The sequence below is a fragment of the Archocentrus centrarchus genome, chromosome 20 (genome assembly GCF_007364275.1).
Source record: "Archocentrus centrarchus isolate MPI-CPG fArcCen1 chromosome 20, fArcCen1, whole genome shotgun sequence".
Taxonomy (NCBI): Eukaryota; Metazoa; Chordata; class Actinopteri; order Cichliformes; family Cichlidae; genus Archocentrus; species Archocentrus centrarchus.
Genome location: NC_044365.1, coordinates 2963888 through 2981733, shown reverse-complemented (window position 1 = coordinate 2981733; position 17846 = coordinate 2963888). Strand labels below are relative to the sequence as shown.

The following is a 17846-nucleotide window of genomic DNA, read 5'->3' as shown; positions in this document are numbered from 1 at the left end:
GATCTCTGCCTTACCACAACATATTTTAAATACAATGATGGATTCTACAGACAGAAGCATGGATGTGCCATGGGCTCCCCAGTGGTAGCCAACCTTTACATGGAGGAAGTGGAAAGTAAAGCTCTTGGTTCTTTCAAAGGGAAGGCACCTAGCCAATGGGACAGATATGTAGATGACACCTGGGTCAAAATCAAAACCCAAGAAGTAGAAGCTTTCACTCGTCAAATCAGCTCAGTGGATGAATACATACGTTTTACCAGCGAGGACACCAGAGATAACAAGTTACCATTCCTGGACTGTGCAGTGTTTATCGAGGAAGATGGAAGCCTCAACATTGAAGTTTACCGGAAGCCCACACACACAGACCAGTATCTCCTCTTTGACTCCCACCACCCTCTGGAACACAAACTTGGGGTGATCAGGACCCTACAATACCAGGCAGAAAGTGTTCCCTCTGTGGCAGAAGGGAAACAAAAGGAACACACACATATTAAGAAAGCCCTCAAAACATGCGGTTACCCCAACAGGGCTTTCATCAAATCAGCTAAGATGCACAGGAATGAAGGCCAAACACAAACTACAGAGAATAAGAAGGACAAGAGGAAGAACATTGTCATCCCTTATGTGGCAGGCTTGTCAGAGAAACTCAGAAGAATTTTCTCCAAGCATGACATCTCAGTATACTTCAAACCAAGTCACACCCTAAGGAAAAAACTGGTTCATCCCAAGGACAAACCCGCCAAACACAAGATCAGCAATGTAGTGTATGCTGTTCAGTGCAGTGAGGAGTGCTCGGACCTCTACATTGGAGAAACCAAACAGCCTCTTCACAAACGAATGACACAACATAGAAGAGCCACCACGACAGGACAAGACTCAGCTGTACATCTGCATCTGAAGGAGAAAGGGCACTCTTTTGAGGATGCCAATTGTTTGATCCCACAGGTATTTTACCTCTGTGACAGCTACTCCGTTTCATAGGGTCATGGCCACACCTGCAGCGGGGTCTTACCCTCTTCTGATAGTTGTGACACTACTTAAGCTGTGGCGGGGCTGCTCGTCTGGCTCTAACTGCTAATAATCCTATCATCTGCCCCTCTACCTCTCTGTTCTGATGCTATCGTTCAGGAAGGCTCACACAGACGACCCAAAACAGAGTACAGATAGTTATAGCAGCCAGCCCCTTGATCAGTGCACTTGTAACCGACCAGAATCTTTTATCGGCTCGGAGTGAGCCCAAGGGACATAAGTAAAGTTGAAGTGGATTACTAAAGACTAGTGTGTCCAAATAGAACCTGATGATATAGCTTGCCTTGCCTTACTTTTACTCTTCTTGGACATTAAGTGTACCGTTTAAAAGGGAAATAAATTCTCAACAAATTTCACTGACCATTTAGAGTCAAATTTTATTTGCAGGTTTTCAGCTCAAGCAATTTGCATTTAGCTCTGAATCAATCCTTAATCAATGCTCTACATGCAGTAATCACTCCTAAATATCAGATCTCAAAATCATCATATATCAATCACTTCTTAAACAGAGTAAATACTTATGAGCTGGGTTGATGAGGAAGGGGTTTGAAATTGTCCAAATCGTTTAAAATCCTTTTTGGAAGAAAAGACTTCAAGTTGGTGCCTGGCCAGAAGTGACCACACCCAAAGTCCAGTCCGTTGCTGCTGCAGTGAAGTTGGGGGAAAAGGAGAAGTCCAAAAGAGTGAAGTTATCCACTTCTGATTTACTGTCCTTCTTTTATGATCCTTACTGTTCGTCAGGCTTCATTTTAGAAATCCAACAGCTCAGGCACCTCCAATCTTCATCCGACAATGCAGGGAGAATTCTCACAAAGACAGTTTGAAGTCAATTAAATGTCCACATTTGGGTTGGCTTAGTCCAAAGAGCAGACCTGTCTAGGTGCTGAGAAGGGCTCCGCAGAATCTCTTACGATGTTTTCGTGCAACTCCTTATATATGTTGTCTAAGACGCATCCTAGTTTTAACAACAACATCATGACAAATCATCACCCCACTGCTTTTATTACCAATTATGGTATTAGGCTTTATTCAATACCTCATTTCTCGTAATACATGGCTTGTTTGGTACTTTCCAGTTAAGATTATTTTTAACTTGTTTTTCTCCTCTTGTTCCCTCTTATTCCTAGGCAACAGGTTTCAGTTCCTCATTTCCCTTGCTCAGTGATTTTCCAAGATTTCACAACTTTTGTAATACACTCTGAATCATTTCTGTGTTACACACATACTTATCAACCTTAAGTAAAAATCATACAGATTATTTGTTACACTTCATAAATCAACTTTTTAACAACCTAATAAATTGGAATCATAAATGCCCACATAGTATCAGGCTCAGGCCATCGAATAACCAAGATCTCAACCTCAATCCACTTCACTTCACACAATGTTCACATTTTGGACAGGGAAAACAGATGGTTTGAAAGAGGAGTGAAAGAAGCCATCTATGTCCACTGTGAACAACCATCATTGAACAGAGGAAGTGGATTACGTCACCAACTTTCCCCCGCTTACAGTGCTGTCCTGAGCTCCCTTCCCAGACGTCTCAACCCCCATTCAGACCTTTGTTCCAGTGACCTTAATAGGCCACAGGAAACAATGGAGCGAAGTCCTAAATTGGTTTCAACTGAAACCACTGATTGAAATGACCCACGCCTCCCTTCACACCTTGGCACATGTGTTTACACACATGAACAATAGAGGGTCATAACCACCTCCAGGGGACTACGCCCACAGGGGTTTAAATACCTGGGTCTCTCCACCATTTGGTTGAGAACTGAAGAAGCCTTTCGGATGAGAGGTGAAACGTCTTCAAGAAACAAAAAGAAGTCAAGAAGTTTTTCAAGCTCCAGAGACTACTATGACCTGTGTTGGAGTTATGGTATAAATTCCATTCTGTTTATTGTGAATTATCATATCTTCTGTTTGTATATTTTCTATAAGTTGTTTTATGTACATGTGATACTGTTGTTTTTATGTTTGAAATGGAAACACGTGGTGACATTTTTTACAAAGGAAGTTGTAGTTACCTGCAGGCTGTTTTCAGCCTGCAGAGAATACACACATAGGATACGTGTCTCATATGCGCCATGTTACATGCACATTCTACAGGATACTTACTACCATATATGGTAAGGAAAAAGCCAAGAATGTTGTTTATTACATGCTGTAAACTGCGTTTGGTGTAACCCACGTGATCTTATTGTGAAAGTCCGAATAAAAGCGCTGCGCAGGAAGCCGTCCTTTGGGACAGATAACTTCCGCTCAGCCGCGAGCTGAGTTCAAGAAACGGATCTTTCCTCCTTGCGCAAGTTCAAAAAGAGTTGTGTGTTTCTTCTCTGAGTTATTAAAATAATCTGAACCTATCAACCTGGATGACTGAGAATCTACATAGACACACACTCAGCACCCCATCTTGACAGAAAAAACAGAAATGTACAAAATTTTTGCAAATTTATTAAGTATTCAGACCCTTTGCTGTGACACTCATATTTAACTCACATGCTGTCCACTTTTTCTGATCCTCCTTGAGAAGGTTCTGCTCCTTCATTGGAGTCCAGCTGTGTTTAATGTGTTTAAAGTTGTTTTTGAGTATTTGTGTCAGCTAATAGTATCCACAGCTAGCAGATAATATCTGTTAGAATCACCAGCCGTATGTTTGAGTGATATATAATTTTGATCTGCAGTGGAGCAGCTGACTGTTTGAGGGATTTCACTCTGTCCTTCCAAGTTCATTACATGGACCTGGAGATTGTCACGATGAATGTCATCAAACTGGTGCAGGACCTCCTGAGACTTCACCAGGAACCATCCTTTAAGACAAAGTTCATTTAAAAGCATCAAGAGCTTCCATCCATCCATCCATTTTCTTCCGCTTATCCGGGGCCGGGTCGCAGGGGCAGAAGCCTAAGCAGAGAAGCCCAGGCTTCCCTCTCCCCAGCCACCTCCTCCAGCTCATCCGGAGGGACCCCAAGGCGTTCCCAGGCCAGCCGAGATACATAATCTCTCCAGCGTGTCCTGGGTCTACCACGGGGCCTCTTCCCGGTGGGACATGCCCGGAACACCTCACCCAGGAGGCGGCCAGGAGGCATCCTAATCAGATGCCCGAGCCACCTCAACTGGCTCCTTTCGATGTGGAGGAGCAGCGGCTCTACTCTGAGCCCCTCCCGGATGGCCGCACTCCTCACCCTATCTCTAAGGGAGAGACCAGCCACCCTTCGAAGGAAACTCATTTCTGCCGCTTGTATTCGCGATCTTATTCTTTCGGTCACTACCCAAAGCTCGTGACCATAGGTGAGGGTAGGAACGTAGATCGACCGGTAAATTGAGAGCTTCGCTTTTACGCTAAGCTCCCTCTTCACCACGACGGACCGGTGCAGCGTCCGCATCACTGCAGAAGCAGCCCCGATCCGCCTGTCGATCTCCCGTTCCCTTCTCCCATCACTCGTGAACAAGACCCCGAGATACTTAAACTCCTCCACTTGAGGCAAGAACTCGTTCCTGAGCCGGAGATGGCACTCCACCCTTTTCCGGCTGAGGACCATGGCCTCAGACTTAGAGGTGTTGATTCTCATACCAGCCGCTTCACACTCGGCTGCGAACCGTTCCACTGCGAGCTGGAGGCCCCCCCCTGATGAAGCCAACAGAACCGCATCATCTGCAAAAAGCAGAGATGAGACTCTGAGGCCACCAAAGAAGAAGCCTTCCGCCACCTGGCTACGCCTAGAAATTCTGTCCATAAAAATTATGAACAGAATCGGTGACAAAGGGCAGCCCTGACGGAGTCCAACACCCACAGGAAACAAATCCGACTTATTACCGGCTATACGGACCAAGCTCTCACTGTGGTTGTACAAGGACTGAATGGCCCGCAACAATGGGCCAGACACCCCATACTCCCGCAGAACCTCCCAAAGAACACCCCGAGGGACACGGTCGAATGCCTTCTCCAAGTCCACAAAGCACATGTAGACTGGTTGGGCAAACTCCCACGCACACTCGAATATCCTTGAGAGGATAAAGAGCTGGTCCAGCGTTCCACGACGAGGACAAAAACCGCATTGTTCCTCCTGAGTCCGAGGTTCGACTAACGGACGCACCCTCCTTTCTAGCACCCTGGCATAGACCTTACCGGGGAGGCTGAGTAGTGTGAGCCCCCGAAAGTTGGAGCACACCCTCCGGTCTCCCTTCTTAAAGATGGGGACCACCACCCCGGTCTGCCAATCCAATGGCACTGCCCCAGATCTCCACGCGATGTTGCAGAGGCGTGTCAACCAAGACAGCCCTACAACATCCAGAGCCTTCAGGAACTCAGGGCGAATCTCGTCCACCCCAGGGGCTCTGCCACCAAGGAGTTGTTTAACTGCCTCAGTGACCTCACCCCCAGTGATGGTCAAGTCATCCCCCTCATCCCCAGACTCTGCTTCCACTACAGAAGGCGTGTCAGTGGGATTCAGAAGGTCCTCGAAGTATTCCTTCCACCGTCCGACTATAGCCTCAGTTGAAGTCAGCAGCACCCCCCCCCCCCGCACTATAAACAGTGTGAGTGAAGCACTGCTTTCCCCTCCTGAGTCGCCTGACAGTTTGCCAGAATAGCTTCGATGCCATCCGAAAGTCTTTTTCCATAGCCTCACCGAACTCCTCCCACACCCGAGTTTTTGCTTTGGCCACTACCCGAGCTGCATTCCGCTTGGCCTGTCGATACCTGTCAGCTGCCTCCGGAGTCCCACAGGCTAACCAAGCCCGATAGGACTCTTTCTTCAGCTTGATGGCTCCCTTCACCTCCGGTGACCACCATCTGGTTCGGGGGTTACCACCACGACAGGCACCAACCACCTTGCAGCCACAGCTCTGAGCAGCAGCCTCAACAATGGAGGTGAGGAACATGGTCCATTCGGACTCAATGTCCTCAGCCTCCCTCGGAATGCTGTCGAAGTTCTGCCGGAGGTGGGAGTTGAAGATCTCCCGGACTGGGGCTTCTATGTTTAGGTGTGCCAGGTCTGTATAGCATCTTCCCCCGCCACCTGATCCAACTCACCACCAGGTGGTGATCAGTTGACAGCTCAGCTCCTCTCTTCACCTGAGTGTCCAGAACATACGGCCGCAGATCTGATGATACGATTACAAAATCGATCATCGACCTGCGACCTAGGGTGTCCTGGTGCCATGTGCACTTATGGACATCCTTGTGTTCGAACACAGTGTTCGTTATGGACAAACTGTGGTTTGCACAGAAGTCCAATAACAAAACACCATTCGGGTTCAGATCGGGCAGGCCGTTCCTCCCAATCACGCCCCTCCAGGTCTCACTGTCATTGCCCACGTGAGCGTTGAAGTCTCCCAGCAAGACTATGGAGTCACCAGATGGAGCACTCTCCAGCACCCCACCCAGCAACTCCAAAAAGGGTGGGTACCCTGAACTGTCATTCGGCGCATAAGCGCAAACAACAGTCAGGACCCGTTCCCCAGCCCGAAGGCGCAGGGAAACTACCCTCTCGTCCACCGGTGAAAACTCCGACGTACAGGCAGCAAGCCGGGGGGATACAAGAATACCCACCCCAGCTCGCCGCCTCTCACCGAGGGCAACTCCAGACTGGAACAGAGTCCAGCCCTTCTCCAGGAGACTGGTTCCAGAGCCCAGGCCATGCTTTGAGGTGAGCCCAACTATATCTAGCTGGTATCTCTCAACCTCACGCACTAGCTCAGGCTCCTTCCCCACCAGAAAGGTGACATTCCATGTCCCAATAGCCAGTTTCGATAGCCGGGGATCGGTCCGCCAGGGCCTCCGCCCTCGGCCACCGCCCTCGGCCACCGCCCGACACACACTGCACCCGACCCCTGCGACACCTCCTGCGGGTGTTGGGCCTGCAGGAGGGCGGGCCCATGTAACCTCTTCGGGCTGCGCCCGGCGAAGCACCACGGGCTAATGCCTGGCCACCAGACGCTCTCCCTCGAGCTCCCTCCCCAGGCCTGGCTCCAGGGTGGGGCCCCGGTAACCCTATCCCGGGCAGGGTAAACTGTTCCCTTGTTTTTTCACTCATAAGGGTCTTCTGAACCGCTCTTTGTCTGGACCCTCACCCAGGACCAGTTTGCCATGGGAGACCCTACCAGGGGGACAAGCCCCCAGACAACATAGCTCCTGGGATCACTGGGACACACAAACCCCTCCACCACGATAAGGTGGCGATTCACGGAGGAGAGCTTTTGTGAAGATAACTTTGTAAGTTAGGATGTGATTTTAAAAAAGTTTAAATATAACAATGAAAGTTAAACTATGAATATGAATATAAGTTTTATATCGGACCACTGTTCTAACAGAAGATGATGATGTTATCGAACAGCTAATGGCAGAAACAGTGACAAAAACACGAAGTAGCTTTGGTTCGTAGTTTCAAACACATTGTATTCACTTACAACAGTGCATGTGTACCTGCTGTAACAGTGAGAGCAAACTGGGAAACCTGCATAGCCTTTAATAAACTCTAGTGATAAGGTAAAGAAAAAGGAGTTTACATAAGGGAAGGGCTGCACCTTAGTCTTTTCCTGTACGCACACTATTGTGCGATCAAAGTTTCAGGAGACACTATGACCTAAAATATATGGACTAAATCCCTGTGAGGAAGGTGATGCATGGTTCTGGTTTACCAGAGGGACACCAAGACTGGTGCACAGGTCTGATGGTGTGATTGTTCCAGACGTGTCTGAACTCATCAAGCTCTCTTTGCAAGACGTTCATGAAGACAAAGCACAGAAGGCCTTAATGTTGATGACTGCTGTTGGAAAGATGCCTCTCAGGGTCCAAATGATGGAATGACAACATCCACAAATTTAACAAAAATGATTGTTGTCTTAAAAAATGGCTGAATTTATCTGAAGAATCCTGAACTGTAAGCACTTTGGATTCTGTTGTTCTGAAATGTAGCATCAGTGCAGTGATAAAAAGCAACAATTAGAAAACTTGTAACAAAATGATCCGTGTGTGATTCCTGCATTTACTGTCTGAGCTAAAGGAAAGCTGTAACATACCAGCCTGCCATATAAAATAATAGTTTGGTTCTACATGAATACTGAAGCGAGGATCACCTGCAGGTTCGATCCACACAGAACTCCAAAAATAAGTGACACCCTCAGTATTTTATATCACACAATGTCCAAAAAAATATCTGAAATGAATCACTTCCTGTAACAATAATTGAAATGCTTACATCTCTGTTTACAGCACTGTTCTTAAGTTTGCTGCTCAAGGCCTCAGATTGGAAGAAGCTGCTTCCAGCTCAAAAAGTGGATCTATATCCAAAGAAACACTGTGTTTTGACTGCTTATTGAGACACACCTGTCCCATCATGCAGTTTGTGTCCTGGATGGAGTAAAGCAAGGAGCAACACCACACCGAGGGTAAAAACTACAAGTCCTAGCTTCCTCATTCATGGGGGGGAGGAGCAGTGAAAGTGAAAGTGAGTCCGCTGCAAACTTCTCATCTTTCTCCACAGAGTTCGAAGCCTTTTGTATCCTTTCAGAGACAGCCCGGAGAGCCGTCCCTGTGTTTTGTGTCCATGCAGCTCTCCGCAGCTTCGGCACCGAAGGGGACCCCCTTTAGACTTTAGAGACAACCCAGGAAAGGACAGCTCAGGAGGAGGGAAGTGGCGCTGAGGCAGGGTGAGTGTAACGCAACATTGTTGTTGTTGTCCTGTCAGAGTCTCTGAGTGTGTTTGTCTCTGTGGACTGTAGAGGAAGAGGGTTTTGTTCTCAATAACGTGTCTGCTTCAATAAAGCTTCAAGGAAACAGATCACAATGATTCGATGATGAAACTTTGACTTGGTGCAAACTTGATGCTGACTCCCTTCCTGTTCTCAGGAAGGTGAGCACAGAGCAGCTTTGCTGTTAGTCTGCTGTGATCTCTGTCAGTCAGTGATGCTTCTGTAATGACTGCAGGCTCAGTGAGCTGATGAAGCTGCTGGCAGCTGAAGAAAAAGCCTGAAAACATGAAACATTTTAATGCTGATGCTAAAAACTGCTCTGTAGTCCTCTTTCTCTGCCACATGTTTAGGAGGCTGCTATTAACTGACAGCACTTGAACACATCATGTGTTGAGGACAGGCTGCACTCAGACCAGAGGGCCACACGTCCTTCACTCAAGTACAAGTACCTCTTGAAAGTACTGTGGTAGAAGTACTGATCCAGCTTCTTTACTGCAGTAAGGGGAAAAGTACAGACTGTGATCTGTAACTTCAGGATCTTTCTAAACCAAATCAAACTCTAGATGTAAAATGTGTGAAGCTGCTCTCCACTTTGGTCTCGGTGCTGTTTGGATCTCAAACTTCCTAAAGTAGGAAAAACATCAGTTTGTCTCTGTCCCACTTTTGGATGGTGCGGTATATTTGTCCCTGTGAAAGTGGACCACATTAAACCTTAATGCTTCTTTGTGTGTTTCATGGCAGCTTCATCATTCAAACACATCCTGCTGTGAACTGTGTGTCCACACACACAGCTGACACACAAACTGCTGCACACTGGAAGGATTTCTGAGGTAAAGTCCAGCTTGGAGATGATGGTGTGTTCCTCATCACTGATGATCAGGTCTCCACAGTCTGCAGCTCCTCAGTGTTTCCTTCATGTGAGCATGAGTGAAGCTGAACTCTGGTGTTGCTGATCAGAGTGTTTTTAGGCAACATTTCACACAGTCAGAGAAACAAAGGTGAGTTTGAGCTGCAGAGCTGTGAGCGGCTCTCAGAGGCAGTGAAATAAAGTGACAGCTGTTTGATCCTCCATCAGTTTGTGAGTGTGAGGCTGGATGCTGATTGGAGCTGTCAGCTCAGGTTTAATGTTCACTCACAATCAAATGACTTCATGTTAAGGTCTTGGCCTGGTGGCCCAGTGTTTTGAGTTTTTTGTGAAGTTCGATTTTGTTGTATTGTTTACGTTGTGTTTCTGGGCTTTTCCATTTGTTATGGTTAGCTATTCTGTTATTTAGTTATTTGTATGTTTTTCTGGTCTTCCCTGTGTTCCTGTAAGTTGTGTTCCTGTGTCTTAGCTTTCCTGTGGTTAGTCTCCCTTGGGGTGGGTTCCTTGTGTTTGGTATTTAGGTTCCCTCTGTGTCCTCGTGTCTTGTTAAGTCTGCATTGTGGTGAGTCACTTCCTGTTTTATTTTGACAGTCTCATGTTCCCTGTGCTTTGTGTTTAGTTTTGCTTCCCTTGTGTTATTAGTTTCATTAGTTTCACCTGTTGTTTCCACTCTCCCTGATTTCTTTGTGTATATTTAATCCCTCGGGTTTTCTCTATTCCTTGTTGCGTCGCCATCAGTGTTCCCCTCCTTAGCTGTGTGTTTTCTAGTTTAGTGATTTATTTTTCTATTTGGGTAATCTGCAAATAAACAAGTTTAAAGGACACATCCTTATAAGTCCTTCCATTCATATATAAATCATTCACTTGTGGTCTATATAAAGTAGAACTGCAAAGTTTAGCTTTGCTCTAATCTGATAGAGTCAGGGACCCACGAGTGTGCTCCCCTCCTTAAATTAAAAGAAATAAAATTTAAGGAGTAAAATCGAAACAAAGTCAAGTAAAACAATAAATGAAACAAATATATCTGCTTCTCAATGTTTATAAGGGGTTTATGTCAATGACTGCAATCAGTGAGATCATTGTTCCATACATATACATATATACATATATATACACACATATATACACACACACATACACATACATATATACACACACACATACACACACATATATATATATATATATATGTGTGTATGTGTGTGTGTGTATATGTATGTATATATATATATATATATATATATATATATATATACATACATATACACACACACACACACACATATACACATATACATATACACACACTGTCAAATGATGTGAAGTGAGGATTGAGATCTTGATTGCCTGCTAGCCTAAGCTTGGTGCTGAATGTACAATCATAATTCAAATTTATAGAACCGTTAGAGAATGAAGTATATGATTTACGATCAAATGATGTGTGTAAGTGTAACAGAAATGATGGCTGGAGCAGTGTGTTGAGGAACTTGCGAAATCCTTGAGCTAAGGGTAAAATGAGGAACTGAAAGCTGTTGCCTCGAGACGCGCAGAGCAAAGTTAGAAACATGTTCAGACATGTGCCCGGAATGGAAAATACTTAAAATCTTATATTAGATGAAACACCCTAAAAGGATATCAGGAACGGGGTGATAACTGTCATGATGGCCGGCAGAAAACGGACCCAGACGCAGAGGCAACAGTGAACGGTACAGAGTCTTTAATAGAAAATAATACTGACAGGGACAAGAGGGGTTAGTGAGGGCTTTCTGGCAAGTACGGAGAATTGGGCTCTCAACCTTAACGGTCAGGTCGGGGATGAGGCTGGCGAGTGAGTCAGGGCGAGGTGGTCCGAGGGGCAGGCAGGCAGGGGAAGACAGGAGGAGCTGGACCGGGTGAAGGGGTTCCGGTGTGGTGGTGAAAACGCCGATCACAGGTAGGAATCCAGAGCCGGGAAGCGAGGGCTGGTTCACTCGGGAGGATCACTAAACGGGAGGAAGGCAAGGCTGGTAAGTACAAGTACACAACTTTAACTAGGTTTATCTTGTGTAGCCGGATTACTACCACGAAGAGCAGAACAACAATCTGGCGATGAGTCAGCGTCTCAGCCCCTCCTATATACTCCTAACCTTGATGAGTAACCGGGAACAGCTGCCTTCCCCAATGAACCACCTGGAAGACAGAAAACACTCCCAACAACATGGCCCGCCCCGACTCATGACAGCACCCCCCCCTCAATGGACGCCACTCGGCGGCCGCCCGGGCCCCCCAGGACGACGCCGGTAGAAGTCAGCGAGGAGAGATGGATCCAGAATGAACGAGCGGGGAATCCATGACCGCTCCTCCGGGCCATAACCGGCCCAGTCCACCAAATACTGGAAGCCCCGCCCCCGGCGACGCACATCCAGCACCCGCCGGACCGTGAAGACTGGGTCCCCATCCACAAACCGGGCGGGAGGCGGGGGAACGGCAGGAGGGCACAGAGGACTAGAGGACACCGGCCGCACTTGGGACACGTGGAATGTCGGGTGCACCCGCAAGGAGGGGGGCAGCTGGAGGCGAACTGCAGACCGGTTGATGACTCTGTCCACCTTAAAGGGGCCGAGAAATCGGGGTGCCAGTTTCCGAGTAGCGGCCTTTAAAGGAATGTCCCGCGAAGACAGCCAAACCTTCTGACCCACTTGATACCTGGGCGCCGGGGCGCGCCGGCGGTCCGCAATGCGGCGGTTTTGGTCAGCCGTACGGAGGAGGGCCGTTCTAGCCTTCCGCCACACCCGATGACAGCGGCGGAGGTGGAGTTGGACAGAAGGCACACTGAGCTCGCTCTCCTGTGAGGGAAACAGAGGGGGTTGGTAGCCTAATGATGCCTCAAATGGAGAAAATCCCGTGGCAGAGGAGGTGTGGGTGTTGTGTGCGTATTCAATCCAGGGAAGATGAGTGCTCCAGGATGTAGGCTCAGAGGCAGTGACGCAACGAAGCGCTGCCTCCAGCTCCTGATTAACGCGCTCAGTTTGGCCATTTGTCTGTGGGTGATGGCCGGAGGAAAGGCTGGCTGAAGCTCCTAGTGCCTTACAAAATGCCTTCCACACTTGGGAAGAGAACTGTGGCCCTCGGTCTGACACAATATCTACTGGTATGCCGTGTAGACGAAAAACATGGTTGACAACTAACTGCGCTGTCTCCAGTGCTGTAGGTAGTTTAGGCAAGGGAATAAAATGGGCCGCTTTTGAGAACCGGTCAATGACAGTGAGAATCACTGTGTTGCCTGCTGAGGGTGGAAGCCCGGTGACAAAGTCTAGTGCAATATGGGACCAGGGCCGGCCCGGAACGGGGAGAGGATGAAGGTAACCAGACGAGGGTTGAGTTCTCGACTTACTGCTGGCACAGATGGAGCAGGACAACACATATGCCCGAGCATCTCTTTCAAGAGAGGGCCACCAAAACAGTCTCCTAAGCTGAGAGATGGTACGACTTACACCAGGATGGCAAGAAAACCGGGCGGTGTGGACCCAGTGTATTACCTTAGAACGGGCAGACTGTGGCACATAGAGCCGGCCCGGAGGCCCAGTTCCTGGATCCGGTTCCCCTTCTTGTGCCTGGTGGATAAGGTTCTCGATCTCCCAGGTGAGTGTCCCGACCACACATGAGGGGGGTAGAATGGGCTCGGGCACCGAAGGGCTGGAGTCTGTGGAAAATTGACGGGAGAGAGCGTCAGGTTTAGCATTGCGAGAACCAGGACGGTATGAGAGCAAGAAATTGAACCTCCCTAAAAACAACTGCCACCGGGCCTGTCTAGCATTCAGTCTTTTTGCAGTTCGGAGGTAAGTTAGATTTTGGTGATCCGTCCAAATTATAAAAGGGTGCACAGCTCCTTCCAATAGGTGTCTCCACTGTTCCAGTGCCAACTTAATAGCCAGTAACTCACGGTTGCCAACGTCGTAGTTTCTCTCAGCTGGAGTTAAGCGTTTGGAGAAAAAGGCACAAGGGTGCAGCTTACCCCCAGGGTCTGCACGTTGAGAGAGGACAGCACCCACTCCTGATTCAGATGCGTCCACCTCAACGATGAACTGTTTGTCGGGGTCAGGGTGAACAAGCACTGGTGCAGAGCAAAATCTCTCCTTCAAACACTGAAAGGCCCGGTCAGCCTCATGAGTCCACACAAAGGGCCTGGAAACAGAGGTGAGAGAAGTTAGAGGCAGCGCAGTCTGGCTGTAATTGCGGATGAACCGTCGATAGAAGTTAGCAAAGCCCAGAAAGCGTTGCAACTCCTTTCTAGAGGTGGGTGTAGGCCACTCTACTACAGCTTTGACCTTGGTTGGATCTGTCTTTATTTGTCCCTCCTCAATGATGTAGCCCAGAAAGGCTATGCTGTTAGTGTCAAACTCACATTTCTCTGCCTTGACGAATAGTTTGTTTTCAAGGAGGCGCTGAAGCACCTGCCGCACATGCCCGCGGTGTTCCTCGAGGTTCCTGGAGAAAATCAGGATGTCATCCAAATAAACAAAAACAAACTTGTTCAAGAAATCCCGCAGCACATCATTAACCAACGCCTGGAACACTGCTGGTGCATTTGTCAGTCCAAAAGGCATTACTAAATATTCGAAGTGTCCTAGTGGAGTGTTAAATGCGGTCTTCCATTCATCCCCCTCCCTAATTCGGACTAAATGGTATGCATTACGCAGGTCCAACTTAGTAAACACTGTAGCATGGTGAAGAGGGTCAAAGGCCGAGTTCAATAGAGGGAGAGGATACTTGTTCTTTATGGTGATGAGATTCAGGCCCCTATAATCTATGCAAGGTCTTAGTGTCTTATCCTTCTTGTCCACAAAGAAAAACCCCGCCCCAAGAGGGGACGAGGAGGGACGGATGATACCAGCACTTAGGGAGTCTTTAATGTAACTTTCCATGGCCTGCCGCTCAGGCCCGGAGAGCTGATAAAGCCGACTGGAAGGAAGAGGTGCTCCAGGGAGAAGGTCAATAGCACAGTCGTAAGGACGGTGAGGGGGGAGCGACAGTGCACGGGCCTTGCTAAACACAGGGGCGAGATCGTGATAAACCGGGGGCACTGAGGCTAAATCTGGTACAGTGGTCTCCTGAGTAGGTTGAATGGGAGAGTCGGGGGAAATGGCAGACCCTAAACAATGAGAGGAACAAAAAGGGCTCCAACTCAAGACTCTTCGCTGTTGCCAATCAATATGGGGATTGTGGGAAGCGAACCAGGGGTAACCTAAGATTAGAGGGTTTTGGGGGGAGTCAAAAACAAAAAACTGGATAGATTCTCTGTGGTTGCCAGAAAGCGTGAGAGGAATGGGGACAGTTTGGCGAGCAATGGAGGAGAGCTTAAGACCGTTTAAAGCAATGACCGATACAGGCTGATCGAGGCGAACTGTGGGGATATCTAGCTGCTTAACTACTTGAGAGTCCAACAGATTTTGCTCAGCACCGGTGTCTAACAACGCTAACAAAGGCAGATCCGCATGGTTGAAACTAAGGGTGGCCTTAAGCTGCATGCGGGGGAACGTCGTCATGGACTGCACACCACCCGCCAATATCCCCGTGACTATTGGCGGGCCCTGTCTTTTGGCCGCACAGGACAGGTTGCCACAAAATGACCCGGTGAACCACAATAAATACAGAGCCGCGCTGACAGCCTGCGTTGCCGTTCCTCTGGGGTTAATTTAGCCCGGCCTAGCTGCATGGGTTCCCCAGCCGGTTCCTCCGGGAGGAGTGGCATCCCCTCCACCGCGGAACAGGAGGCGGTAACGCGGGGCGAATCCGACAGGGAAACCCGGGAGCGTGGTGATCGTGTCTTGTAGCCGCGTTCCCGCGCGCGTTCCCGCAAGCGGTTGTCTATTCTTATCGCAAGTGCGATCAGCTCCTCTAATGTGGCGGGCTCATCGCGAGTAGCCAATTCATCCTTAATGGGACTAGCCAAGGCTTGGTAAAACGCTCCCTTTAGGGGTCTTGTGTCCCACCCGGACTCAGCGGCCAAAACGCGGAAGTCAATGGAAAACTCCGCCACAGACTTATCTCCCTGGCGGAGTGCAAAAAGCCGACGAGCAATCTCATCCTCCCGAAGAGGATGATCAAAAACTGCCTTAAAGGCACTGATGAAGTTATCAAATGAAATAGATTCAACAGGATTAGCAGAGAGATACGCACACGCCCAGGTTAAAGCGCGATCACGCAACAAACTCACAAGATGTAAAATCTTACCGTAGTCATTGGCAAACCGCCCCGGAGCGCCTTTAAACAGAAGAGAACATTGCAAAAGGAAATCCTGACAGCGACCTAACTCCCCCCGGAAAGGCTCTGGGTTGGGAGAGGAGAAGTCGCGAACCGCCTCAGCCGCCACTGCTACCGAAGACGCGGGAGATGGGGGTGGAGCAACCGGTGGCGCAGCCCCGGCTGCTAAAGGGGTTTCAGGTGTGAGTGAAAGCCGTGCCAGGATGTTTTGTAGAGACATATCTAATTGCTGTAGGTGACGAGAAACTTGCCCGGTCTGTTGTTCCAAAACTGATAGAGCCTGATCATGTTCACCTAGGATCGCACCCTGGCGCGTGATCGCTGTGTGGAGGACTGTTACGTCTGCTGGGTCCACGGTTTGGCCAGATTGTTCTGTCATGATGGCCGGCAGAAAACGGACCCAGACGCAGAGGCAACAGTGAACGGTACAGAGTCTTTAATAGAAAATAATACTGACAGGGACAAGAGGGGTTAGTGAGGGCTTTCTGGCAAGTACGGAGAATTGGGCTCTCAACCTTAACGGTCAGGTCGGGGATGAGGCTGGCGAGTGAGTCAGGGCGAGGTGGTCCGAGGGGCAGGCAGGCAGGGGAAGACAGGAGGAGCTGGACCGGGTGAAGGGGTTCCGGTGTGGTGGTGAAAACGCCGATCACAGGTAGGAATCCAGAGCCGGGAAGTGAGGGCTGGTTCACTCGGGAGGATCACTAAACGGGAGGAAGGCAAGGCTGGTAAGTACAAGTACACAACTTTAACTAGGTTTATCTTGTGTAGCTGGATTACTACCACGAAGAGCAGAACAACAATCTGGCGATGAGTCAGCGTCTCAGCCCCTCCTATATACTCCTAACCTTGATGAGTAACCGGGAACAGCTGCCTTCCCCAATGAACCACCTGGAAGACAGAAAACACTCCCAACAACATGGCCCACCCCGACTCATGACAGATAACTGTCATGATGATGTTTTAGAACTAGGATGTGTCTTAAAAAGTAAACTATAAAAGGTGATGCACAGAAACATCGTACGAGAATTTCAGGAGCTTCTTCCCCAGACTAGAACTGCTCCGCTGAGAGGACTGGACCAAACCCTCCACGGATTAACTCGACTTTAAACAGTTCTGCTGGATTCTCCCTGCCCACTGAAGTTGGATGTGACCTTGCTTTAGAATTTCTATCTTTGGACTTTGGACTAAGTCAGAGAAGAGTTCAGGAATAAGAATTGAGGATTACAGAGAGGTTCGAAGGACAGACAACATACTTCTGAGGACTTCCCCCTTTTCTCCACTTCACGGAGGCAGTTTAAATGGACTGGACTTTGGGTGTGGTTGCTTCTGGCCAGGCACCAACTTGAAGTCTTTTCTTCCAAAAAAGGATTTGAATTGGATATTGGATCTAACAAACATGTTGCTGGTTTGGAGGAAGTAACTATTGAAGTTAACTCTGAAAGATCAACTGGAGAAAAAGAGTCTAAACAAATACCAGCAGTGCTGAAAGCAGCCGAACATGAAGAATAATCTTTGAGATGGTTATGAATAATTTTTTCTCGAATGTCTAAAATTTTATTTGTAAAGAAATCCATGAAGTCACTACTAGTTAACGTGAAAGGAATACTCGGCTCTACAGAGCTCTGACTCTTTGTCAGCCTGGCTACAGTGCTGAAAAGAAACCTGGGGTTGTTCTTATTTTCTTCAATTAATGATGAATAGTAAGATGTCGTAGCTTTACGGAGGACTTTTTTATAGAGCAACAAACTCTTTTTCCAGGCTAAATGAGCATCTTCTAATTTAGTGAGACACCATTCCCTCTCCAGCTTTCGGGTTATCTGCTTTAAGCTGTGCGTTTGTGAATTATACCACGGAGTCAGGCACTTCTGATTTGAAGCTTTCCTTTTCAGAGGAGCCACAGTATCCAAAGTTATACACAGTGAGGATGTAAAACTATTGACGAGATAATCGACCTCACTGGGAGCAGAGTTTAGGTAGCTGCTCTGCACTGTGTTGGCACATGGCACTGAAGAGC

General features: G+C 48.2%; 1 protein-coding gene across 1 annotated transcript in view; it reads left to right on the top strand.

Moving 5' to 3' along the window:
• Nucleotides 1-8537: 8537 nt before the first annotated feature.
• Nucleotides 8538-17846, top strand: part of LOC115799967 (NLR family CARD domain-containing protein 3-like) — a 52374-nt gene continuing 43065 nt past the window's right edge. Inside the window, exon 1 of the mRNA XM_030757271.1 lies at nt 8538-8682. The gene's annotated coding sequence lies outside the window, so the exon portion shown is untranslated. The remainder of the gene's footprint in view (nt 8683-17846) is intronic.